Source organism: Tachyglossus aculeatus, chromosome 17 (genome assembly GCF_015852505.1).
Source record: "Tachyglossus aculeatus isolate mTacAcu1 chromosome 17, mTacAcu1.pri, whole genome shotgun sequence".
Lineage (NCBI taxonomy): Eukaryota > Metazoa > Chordata > Mammalia > Monotremata > Tachyglossidae > Tachyglossus > Tachyglossus aculeatus.
The window spans coordinates 41,127,647-41,140,414 of NC_052082.1; positions in this window are offsets into that span (position 1 = coordinate 41,127,647).

The following is a 12,768-nucleotide window of genomic DNA, read 5'->3' on the forward strand; positions in this document are numbered from 1 at the left end:
TTAGGTCCCCAGGGCAAGCTGAGCCGGGGCAGGAAGATGAGGAAATAGAGTCTGTGGGTGACGTGTGTTGATCTTTCAAACTTCTGCCAGCTTCAGACACATGAGATCAGTCAGGGACTTCCGGAGAGGGGGCGGTTGTAGGTTTGAAATTTACAGTAATTAAGCCCGTAGGGAATCTCGTACTTAGGGAAAATCCTGTTGCCAGTACTGGAAGCAGAAGCTAAGCAGAATGGCTCACACTTCTGCTGCAGTAGCAGCAGCATTGCTTGTAGTCCTAAAGTTACTCTGAGCCTGATCATTTTACCATTCATTCAATCGTATTTATTGAGTGCTTACTGTGTGCAGAGCACTGTACTAACCGCTTGGGAAGTACAAGTTGGCAACATATAGAGAGGGTCCCTACCCAACAACGGGATCACAGTCTAGTAGGGGGAGACAGACAACAAAACAAAACATGTGGACAGGTGTCAAGTCGTCAGAACAAGTAGAATTAATGCCAAATGGACATCATTAACAAAATAAATAGAATAGTAAATATGTCCAAGTAAAATAGAGTAATAAATCTGTACAAACATATATACAGGTGCTGTGGGGAGGGGAAGGAGGAGAGGAAAAAGGGGGCTCAGTCTGGGAAGGCCTCTTGGAGGAGGTGAGCTCTCAGTAGGGCTTTGAAGGGAGGAAGAGCCAATGAGGAGCCAAGTGAATGAAATTAATTAATAGTATTTCCTGAGCACCTAGTGTGAGCACAGTAGCATACTAAGCACTTGGGTGAGTACAGTAGAGATGAAAAGGTCTTTTGATGGTATTTGTTAAAGCGCTTACTATGTGCGGACTCTGTTCTAAAGTGCTGGGATAGATACAGTGAAATCAGGTTGGACACAATCCAAATGGGACTCCCAGTCTTAACTCCCATTTTAGAGATGAGGTAACTGAGGTATAGGGAAGTGACTTGCCCAAAGTCACATAGCAGACAAGTGGCGGAGCAGGATTAGAACCCAGGTCCTTCTGACTCTCAGGCCTACGTTCTATCCACTAAGCCGCGCTGCTTACCAAGTACTGTTTTAAGCACTGGGGTAGATATGAGTTAATCAGATAGGAGAGGGACTTATCCAACCTAATTTGTATCTACCCCAGTGCTTAGATCAGTGCCTTACTGAAGGCCCATCTTCTCCAAGAGGCCTTCTCTAAGTCCTCCTTTCTTCTTCTCCCACTCCCTTCTGTGTTGCCCTGACTTACTCCCTTTATTCATCCCTACTCTCAGCCCCAAAGCACTTAAGTACCTATCTTTTTTTTATCAATGTCTGTCCCCGTCTAGACTGTAAGTTCTTTGTGGGCAGGGAATGTGTCTTTTTATTGCTAAATGTACTCTCCTAAGAGCTTAGTACAGTGTTCTGCACACAGTAAGTGCTCAATAAATGCAATTGACTGAATGAATGAACCCACAGCCCTTGATCATCCCCAACAGTTTGCTTTAGCACCGTTGGTGGAAATGAAGGCAGTAGGCCAACCTTTTCAGATGGATGAGGGAGAATGAGGTTGCTTGCTCTAGAGACCCATCACCATCTAGGGATTTCTGTTCCAGAGTGTTTCATCAGGAAGTAAAACTTGTGCTTTCATGTGAGCACTAGGGGGGAAATCCTGGTTTTTGCTCAAGCATAAAGGATTAGCCTGGGCTGAGCCAAAGAAATGAGCAAACTGAGCCAATGTCCTACGAACCGTGGGCTGGAAACCATAGGAAGGGTCACCCCAACCTCCTCACAGGATATCTTGCTCGTCTTCAAGTCCCTGCTTTCAGCAGAAAGAAAGAAGCATGTCTTTAGTACTTCCATCTACCTGGAAGACACTGAGCTGTAGACCGTGAGCTCGTGGGCAGGGATTGTCACTCTGTATGGTTGTATTGTTCTTTCTCAGACGCTTCATATAGTGCTTTGCACACAGTAAGTGCTTAAATACAATTGAATGAAAATACAATTGAACGAACCCTGCCTGGATTTGGAGGTAACCTCGGATCCATTCGGGGTTCCCCTCCCCTCTTGAAACAGAGACAGTGACACATGAGGAGAGGCTGACTGGGCTTGGTGATATGGGAAGAGTCTTCACCCCAACCCAGAGGAAAATAGGGGTACCATAAGGGGGTGGCACTTTTTGCTCTACAGAACAGTATTCGGGTTAAATCCTTCATAATGCTATGAGAAACCAGTGGTTTTCAATGGCTACTCATCAGTCAGCTCACAGTTTAAATCATTATGTCACTGAACGTCCAAGCTGGCAGTGGTCCGGAGAAGATGGAGGAGGTACTTCTCATGATATTCAGGAGGAAGGGAGAACTTCCCCCCTCCCAGCCCCAAAGCACTTATGTACATATCTGTAATTTTATTTTATTTGTGCTGATGTCTATCTTCCCCACTCTAGACTCCGAGCTCGCTGTGGTCAGGGAATGTCACTGTTAATTGTTGTATTGTACTTTCCCAAGCACTTAGCATAGTGCTCTGCACACAGTAAGCTCTCGTAAGTGCGATCGAATGAATGAATGAAGTGAGCGGACTGCCCACTGGGGACGTAGCTCTGTGATGGCAGAGAACATATTGTTCAATCCGTAATTTCAAAAAGCTCGGTACAGTACATCATACCCAATGATGCTCAGTAAATACTGCTATTTTTGCTCTCTGAATAGGTGAAATCTGTTCCCAAGTGAAACAAGGGCTTTGGGAAGACAGGCGGGGTTGGTGGGGAGTCAAGGAGCTGGGTTCTAATCCTAGCTCTGCCACTCATTTGCTATGCAACCTTGGCCCGGTCATTTACTTCTCAGGGCCTCAGTTTCCTCATCTGTAAAAGGGGGATACAATGCCTGTTCCCCCTCCTCCTTAGGCCATGAGCCCCATGTGGGACAGGGACCGTGTCTGATCTGATTCTATTGTATCTAACGCTCCTCTTAGTAGCAGCGTGGCTCAGTGGAAAGAGCCCGGGCTTTGGAGTCAGAGTTCATGGGTTCAAATCCCGGCTCCGCCGCTTGTCAGCTGTGTGACTTTGGGCAAGTCACTTCACTTCTCTGTGCCTCAGTTACCTCATCTGTAAAATGGGGATTAAGATTGTGAGCTCCACATGGGGCAACCTGATCACCTTGTATCCTCCCCAGCGCTTAGAACAGTACTTTGCACATAGTAAGTGCTGAACAAATACCAAAATTATTATTATTATTACATAGTAAGCCATCAACAAATAGTAATAATTGTGGCATTTGTTAAGTGCTTATGCTGTATACTAAGCACTGGGGTGAATAAAGACAAATCTGGTTTGACACAGTCCTTACCCAACATGAGGCTCACAGACTTAATCCCCATTTTACAGATGAGGGAACTGAGGCCCAGAGAATTGAAGTGACTTGCCCAAGGTCACACAGCAGATGAGGTGGGGAGTACGGATTAGAACCCAGGTCCTTCTGACTCCCCAGCTCATACTGTAGCCAGTAGGCCATCCTTACTATTAATAACAAGAGTTCCAAATCAGTTGGATCAAAATCGCATCTCAAATTCACTACAGGTTCATTCCCCGGCCCCAGCAGCCGTTTTTCCGGGAAGAGAAAGTGAAACTTTAAGCTGTTTGCAGCTGGAAGGGTTAATGTCAGGGGGTGGGGCCCAGACAGGGTGGACAGCTGGGGGCTGGCACTGGGAGGGTTAACAGCTGGGTCATGGTTTGGGGAGGGGCGTGGGGGCCACCGAGGCTGGCAGTGAAAAGGAGAGTGGGCCAGAAGGCTAGGCCAGTAGTGGCAGCAGCATTTAATTGTGTTTATTGAGCACTTACTGTGTGCAAAGCACTGTAATAAGTGCTACAGCACTTCCACCATCATCATCATGGGGCACAGGTCCAAGTCTAAACCAAGTAAGGTGGGAGTCAGGGTGAAAGGTTGCGGGGGTCCTTGGGACTCAAATTGGGACCGGGGAGAAATCGAGTAGTTTTTCGTCCTCTTCTTTCTGGACCTCCCTCCCCACCCTCTTCACAGCCTCAGAGGGACACACCTCACAGCCCCCTTCCTTTTCCCAGTTGCACCTAACCTCCTCCTCCAGGAAGCCCTCCAGGACTCCTCTCCCCACAGCACTGGTGTATATATGTGCATATTTATAATTTTATTTATATCAGTGATGTGTATAGATCTATAATTCTATTTATATTGATGCCTGCTTACTTATTCATTCATTCAATTGTATTTATTGAGCACTTACTGTGTGCAGAGCACTGTACTAAGTGCTTGGAAACTACAAGTTGTTATGATGTCTGTCTCCTCACTTCTGGACTGTGAGCCCATTGTGGGCAGGGATTGTCTCTGTTGCTGAATTATACTTTCCAAGCACTTAGTACAGTGCTCTAGTGCTCTGCATACAGTAAGTGCTCAATAAATATGATTGAATAAATGAATGGTCTGCACAGTAAGTACTCAATAAATATGATTGAATGAATGAATGACTAGTTTTCCCCAAACCCTCCTCCCACCCCAAGCAGTGTGGCTCAGTGGAAGGAGCTCGGGTTTTGGAGTCAGAGGTCATGCGTTCAAATCCTGGCTCTGCCCATTGTCAGCTGTGTGACTTTGGGCAAGTCACCTAACTTCTCTGTGCCTCAGTTACCTCATCTGTAAAATGGTGATTAAGACTGTGAGCCCCACGAGGAACTTGGATTGTGTCCAAACTGATTATATTACATCTACCCTAGCACTTAGAAGAGTGCCTGGCACATAGTAATCATTTAGCAAATGCCATTTTTAAAAAAAGGGGGGGGGGGCGGTGAGGGGAGGAGTATTCACACTGCTGTCACCAGTAGCTAGGACCTGGGTTTGGGGATTCAACTTTCACCCTCAGTAGAAGTCCAGGTTAAAGAGACCAGTCTCACCCAGACAAAGGAATACAAGAGTGTTTATTCAGCTGCCCTCATTCACAATACCACAAATCCACCAAGTCGCAGTTCCTAACAATCGATAACATCCACTGATTGTTTCTACTGGGCTACTGGGAGGTTTAATTTCCATTTAATTTAATTTCCATTCAGGAATCACATCTATCAACTCCATTACACTGTACTTTCCCAAGTGCTTAATACAGGGATCTGCCTGCAATAACTGCTCAATAAATGCCACTGATTGATTCACCTCTGGCAGCCTGATTCTGGACTCGGTCAAATCATTAAAGCTTTGGCAGTCCACTTCAGTGTCTCAGGCCGACTCAGAGAAACACAGTTCCTTGTGGTTCTCTGAAAGTAATATTTCAACAAAGGAGCTGATCCTGTTTTCTTCTCTGCACTGAGAGAACAAGTGTCTAGTTAAACAGGAAGGGTAGAGAGCTGCCGGGTTGCAGCCTTGAATGTATTGCAGACATGAATCATTTTAATATTGGTCTTGCTGTTTGTATAGACTGTGTTGGTGCCTGTGTTTGACTTTCTAAACCACTATTCTTCATTGCGCTTTGAAAGCTCCTTGCCGGCGTCAGGGATTAGGTCTTCGCAATATGCTTAGCGTACACTACCATGTAAGGTGGAAACTTGATAAATTGTTTTATTCCTTTCTATGAAGAAAAAGGAAAAGTGAATCAACCAAAGATACCCACTTCTAAAATTCATTCATTCATTCAATCATATTTATTGAGTGCTTACTGTGTGCAGAGCACTGTACTAAGCGCTTTGGAAGTACAAATTGGCAACATATAGAGATGGTCCCTACCCAACAATGGGCTTACAGTCTAGAAGGGGGAGAGACAACAACACAAAATAAGTAGACAGGCTTCAATGCCATCAGAATAAATAGAATTATAGCTATAGCCACATCATTAATAAAATAGAGTAATAAATAAAATAATAAATAAATAAATAAATAAATAAATAAATAGGTGTTCAGGTTGTCCCACATGGGGCTCCCAGTCTCCATCCCCATTTTCCAGATGAGGTCACTGAGGCCCAGAGAAATGAAGTGACTTGCCCAAAGTCACACAGCTGACAAGTAGCAGAGCCGGAATTAGAACCCAGGACCTCTCTGACTCCCAAGCCCGGGCTCTTTCCACTGAGGCACGCTGCTTGTCCATACACATCATTAATAAAAAAAACAGAATTTTAATTACAAATATGTACATATATACAAACCCCAGGCCCAGCATTCTACTGTGGTTGCCTGTCCCTCTCTACATCAAGCAGAAACTCCTGACTGTCAGCCTAAAGGCACTCCATCACCCCTAATGATGGCATTTATTAAGCGCTCACTATGTGCAAAGCCCTGTTCTAAGCACTGGGGGGTATACAAAGTCATCAGGTTGTCCCATGTGGGGCTCACAGTCTTCATCCCCATTTTACAGGTGATGTAACTGAGGCCCAGAGAAGTGAAGTGACTTGCCCGAAATCACACAGCTGACAAGTGGCAGAGGTGGGATTTGAACCCATGACCTCTGACTCCAAAGCCCGGGCTCTTTCCACTGAGCCACGCTGCTTCTACCTATCCTCCTTCCTCTCCCACTACAACTCAGCTCTCACACTAATCACTGGGCCTCAGTCTCATCTCTCTCACCTTTGACTCCTTGCTCACCCCCTGCTTCCTGCCTGGAATTCTCTCCCCCTTCACACTATTCAGCCCTACTAAAATCATAACTCCCCTAGGAAGCCTTCCCTAACTAATTTCTCATCTCCCAATCTCCACCTATTGCATCGCCCTGAGTCTTAACTCCCTAGGAATTTGGATACTCTCCCAATTCCCCTCAGGCAGTATGGCTTAGTAGATAAAGCATGGGCTTGGAAATCAGAAGGACCTGGGTTCTAATCCTTTCCACTAGATCATGCTGCCCTGCAGAGAACCATCCACACTCTCATTCCCAGCCTTCCCCAGACCAACAGCACACAGTGGGATATTGTTGGTTAAGTTGAGGGTGCAATCTGTGGCCATAGCACAGTGTGTATCCCTGTCGGCCATCTCAGGAGCAGATCGTGCTCAGTCATTCAATCATATTTATTGAGCACTTACTGCATGAAGAGCCCTATACTAACCGCGTGGGAGAGTACACTATGACAGAATTAGTAGCTATATTCCCTCCCAAAGTGAGCTTACAGTCTGGAGAGGCGGACAGGCCTTAATTTATATAAAAAATACATTATAGATATATACGTAAATGGCTTGCACACATTTGTGGAGTGAGACATTCAGATCCACTGTACCCCAGGGTCATCAGGGTCCTCAGTTTTTAGGTGTTTCTGTAGGCTTTGAACAACAGATCTCTGTGCACACCTCTGCAGCAATCAATCAATTGTATTTATTGAGCAACTGGGAGGGTACAATATAACAGTTAATAGACACGTTTCCTGCTCACAGTGAGCTTACAGTCTAAGCAATCCTCCCTCATGCCGCTGTGTAAATTATTTTGTACTTTGACACCCAAATAGCAGCGGTGAAGCGGACTGAAATTGGGAAACTGAAAGCTAGGAGGATAGAGGAATCAATGTAAAAACTTGGGAAAAGGAAGACTCCCACAGTTCTGCCCCCTAATCTGAAAACTGGGTGTCAATTGTCACAATCTCACCAGCCTCGTGCATTGCAGGCAAGAGAGGAGCAGTTCTTTTTGAGCATAAGCTTTGTGAGTCTGGCCTAACCAGATGCCAAAAGCAAATGCCAGATGCTGTGACCATGAAAATGATAGCACAACAATAGTAGTCTTTGTCTGTGCACAATGTGCTCTGAGCTGAGGGTCCCATGTTGGATTTTTCAGTCACACATGCTTCCATAGATGAATTTTACTATTAGTGACCTCTTCCTCAATCAATCAGCGGTATTTATTAAGCACTTACTGTATGCAGGGCACCTAAGTGCTTGGGAGAGTACACTATAATAGAGTTGGTAGGTATGCACCCTGTTTACAAGGAGCTTACAGTCTAGAGGGGGAGATGGACACTAATATAAATGAATAATGGAGAATAATAATAATGGCATTTATTAAGTGCTTACTATGTGCAAAGCACTGTTCTAAGTGCTGGAGGTTACAAGGTGATCAGGTTGTACCACGGGGGGCTCACAGTCTTAATCCCCATTTTACAGAGGCACAGAGAAGTGAAGTGACTTGCCCAAAGTCACACAGCTAAGTGACGGAGCTGGGATTTGAACCGATGACCTTTGACTCCAAAGCCCGTGCTCTTTCCACTGAGCCACACTGCTTCCCATGGTAAGCACTTACCATGTGCCAGGAACTGTACTAAGCACTGGGGTGAATACAGTCTAATCAAGCTGGACACAGTTCATGTCCCATATAATAATAATAAATATTCATTCATTCAAACGTATTTATTGAGCATTCACTGTGTACAGAGCTCTGTAGTAAGCGCTTGGAAAGTACAATTCAGCAGGAGAGACAATCCCGACCCATGATGGGCTTACAGTCTAGAAGGGTGGAGACAGACATCAGAACAGGTGAACAGGCATCGATGGCATCACTAAGAATAAATAGAATTATAGACATTAATAATAATGGTATTTGTTCATTCATTCAGTTGTGTATATTGAGTGCTTACTGTGTGCAGAGCACTGTACTAAGCGCTTGGGAAGTACAAGTCGGCAACGTATAGAGATGGTCCCTACCCAACAACGGGCTCACAGTCTAGAAGGGGGAGACAGGCAAAGAAGGGGAAGACAGACAAAGTTAAGTGCTTACTACATGCCAGGCATTTTCTAAACCCTGAGGTACTTTTCTAAGTGTATGAAAGTCTCCATTTTAATCCCCATTTTACACGTGAAGTAACAGAGGCACAGAGTGGTTGAGTGATTTGCCCTAGGTCACACAGCATAGGATTAGAAGCCAGGTTCTTCTGACAACCAAGCCCATTCTCTATCCACTAGGCCACAGTGCTTCTCATGTCACTCAGAAGGTCAGTCCTCCTCCTCCCCTCAGTATCTCCCCATGTGTCACTGTCTCTGCTTCAGGAAGGGAGAATACCCTGGCTAAACCAAGCCCAGACACACATATGAGTCTTCCTCCAAATCCAGGTAAAACTGAGTGTCTTCCAGGCTGGATGGAAGTACATGACATGTACTTCTTACTTTCTACTGAAACCAAAGATTGGGAGGTGACCCTGTGAGAATGAAAGGGATGACTCTCTCCATAATGACCAAAGCACAACTGGTGAGGAGATTGACTCAGTTTGCTTTGCGCATCGGCTCGGTGAGCATGAAACACTGATGTATGATCTCTAGGGGAGAAGTACACCAGCATCAGGAGTTCCAATCATTCATTTAATCCTATTTATTGAGTGCCTACTGTGTGCGGAGTACTGTATTTAATGCTTGGGAGAGTACAAGGTAACAATAGACACATTCCCTGTCCACAATGAGTAGACATTACAGACTAGAGGGGATTTTCTTCCAGCGCTTAGTACAGTGCCTGGCACATAGTAAGTGCTTAACTAATACCACAGTTATTATTATTTAAAGATTTTTAAAAGCTTCCTTATAACCCTTCCCCTTTCCCCTAGTCCCGCCTCAACTCCCAGCCCAGTCTGCTTATAACTGCTCTGTCAGGGGCTTTCATTTAACTTTGCTTTTTATCAACTTGTTTCTCTGTGGCTATAATTCTGTGGCAGGGAATGTGTCTGTTATTGTTATGTTGTACTCTCCCAAGCACTTAGTACAGTGCTCTGCGCACCGTAAGTGCTCAATAAATATGAATAAATGTACAGCTGCAGTGCACCCCAAAATCTTCTCCTTACCATGACTGCCCTCCCTCTCCCCACTTCCTCTCAGGTTTCTTTTTCATAACTAGTTTCATGGCCACCACTGCCAATCCCTGCCCTGTCTTGCAGTGCCTGTATCTGGGGCCTGGCTTTGGTGTGGGGGAGGTTTGGGTGGGGGGAAACTGGTGTCATCCTCCCCCTGGACTGCAGCCATCAGCCAGTGGCTTTGAGAGTCCCAGAAATGGGGGCTCCAGAAGAGGGAAGGGGCCCAGTGGTGGTAGTGAGCCCTGCACCGGGTGAATTGGGTGTAGGGAACAACCAGGGTGGGAAGCAGAGACCACTGAGATGGAGTTGGGCTGGAAGGGGCCCAAGGACATATGTGGGAGCTGTCAGGAAGACCGTTAGGGCAGCAGGACAGTCAGGGTTTTGAAACCAATGGAATGGGTTGTCAACCTCGGGTGCTTCATCAATCAATCAATCGTATTTGTAGACCACTACTTATGAGCAGAGCACAGTACCAACCACTTGGGAGAGAGTACAATGCAACAGAATTAGCAGATACATTCCCTGCCCAAACAAGTTTACAGTCTAGAGAGGAGCTTACATTAGGAAGCGAAACTCATCCAGCTTTCTAGGAAACCCTCCAGTATCAATGCCCACATCCAGTCCAGATCATGAACGCCGGGCCAGAACCGTCTCCCTCTTCCTTGCTGGGATCTCACACCCCAATTACCAAGATGCTCATGGTGCATTGTGATCCCCCTGCCATCTTCCCCCCCAAATCTTACCCCCTTCATCCAGTCCTCCCCAACCACACTGATATTTTCTCTGTGCTCCCTCTCCCCTGGTCCTGCCTGCAGCCCGTGTTCCAGGATTTCTCTGTCTGCACTCCCTGGTGCCTTCCAGCCTGGGATCCAGTGGATGTGCAATAACATCTTTACACCCAAGTAACCTAGCTCCAACTCCCAGCCCTCTGCTGGGTGTGGATGTGGGCATGCACGTCTAAGACTGCAGGAGGGGGTGGTTTGGGTTAGAAGAAGTAGGGGAAGAGACTTAAGATGTGACATTAGCAGGGTGTATCAGTGAAGGTATGCTTCCTTCTCCACCATCCTTTCTTCTGTCCCCCTCTCACTTCCTTCCTTCCTCCCATGGGCCTTTCTCACTTCTGTACTCCCTTTCACTCAAAACTCTTTGCCCTTCCCTCTTCCTCTGCATTCCTCTTGTCTCTCTCCACATCCCTCTCCTCTTGTACCTTAGACCCCTGTAGCTGAGCCACAGGCTCCTAGTGTCACTCAAACTGGGCACCCGTCAGTCACAGACATTAACCACAGCCCAGCCCTGGTCGGGCCACACGGAGCGGGTGGGCACTCAGGAGCTGAGTTGAGGGGACGGGACATGGATTAAATGTGGGGACAGGGCCCGGAGAGAAATGGTGGGATTGTGGATCTTTCTGTGCTTTGTCCCAGGACATCCTGAAGAAAAACGTGAGCAGCTCCGACTACTGGATTGGACTGAAAAAGAACGATGAGTCAAACCGGGTTTGGGTTGATGACTCAACATTCCTCAACGAGTGAGTTTGAAGACTTGTCTTCCCTCCCCATAACTGAGGCACTGGGCCTCCCTCCCCTCAGGGACCCCAGCCTCATTACCGGACACCATCTGTAGGTTAGCCAAGTATGTGGAAGGTGGGGGTCAACTCTCCATATATAGAGCTGGCACATTCCTGGCATGCAGAGATTCCCTCCATTGGTGACTTTTCTTAATGAAATGTTGTGTGAAGTCTCCATCCAGAGAAACAACCATTCAGGATAGCGAATCCACCCCGTAGCCCAGGTACAGAGCTGTCAGGGAGCAGCGGAGAACTATTCCCTCAGACCCCAAACTCGGAGATAAAACTTGGGCTCTCTGCCCCCTGGGACTTGGCCCGGACTGTGTCTCTCAGGTTTGGGAGCAGTCTGGCCTTCATCGCTCAGACATCAGGTTGTGCGAGCCTTGGGCTGGACTGAGGTGGAGGGGATTTCCAGGGTTGGTGCTGGCCACCCAGCATTTGGAGCAAGGGTGGGACGAGGAGGCTGAGCCCTCTCCTCTTGGGGCCCACTGGAGCTCACCCTGCTTCACCCCCCAGGGCCATTTTGGATCACCTTGGTGCCAAAAAGGAGAGTGTGGAGGGGGCTCTGGACCTCACTCGGCCCTCCTCCCGCAGAGAAGAAGGCCATCCACTGACCTCTCTGAATGACAGTGTGCTATGATCCAGATTTAACATCTGGGGAGCTGGAGACTGTGCCTCATTGACTTCCAGCAGTGTTTACGGTGCCAGATGCAGCCAGCTCAGAAGGTGGATTTGTTCCAAGCCATCTCAGAGTTCCTCAGGCTAAAAAAAGCACTCCATCGTGGGGCCTGCACATTAATTGTTGTTTAAGGATGTTTCTTTAAATACTTCCTTTGTTCCCAGAGACTGTGTTTCAGCCTGCAGTGAGGCAACATCCTCAGGGCAGATCTCAGGATTCGGGTTGACAGCCAGCAGCATTGGAGGAAGCATATTGCAGCCAGAACCCCAGGAGAGCAGCTGTCAATCATGTAGACTTCCAGGTCAGTGGGAAACCATAGAAAAGTAAATCCTTTAGCCTGCTATTTTTCCTTGACAAGCTCAGTCTAGGGTTGCAGGGTGAACTGTCCTGAAGGATGTAAAACCTAAGTTAGCAAGCTCCTTTTATTAGAATGAAAATGAGGCTGCTAGCCCTTCCCCACTTAGCCATAGGTGTTATCTGGTAGCCGCCTTCTCATTACCAAAATATCCTGTGTGTTCTTCGGGTAGATGTGTCCACCGAAGAGTCACCAATAGACTCAGAAGGTATTGGAGACAAATCTGAGAGAGCTCAAGGACCTGAATTTGAATACTTGTCTTCTTCTTTCTTAAGACTCAGCTTCTTTCCATTGGTGCCAGAGATAGAAGGAGGAATGTGACTGAAAACTCAATATTCTCTTCTTGCTGGGACAGTATTTTACTTTAGTCACCATCCAGCTCAGCTCTGAATGAAAAGGACGAAACCCCAGGGACATTCCCAGTTCTGGTCCCGTTTCCCTTGCCCC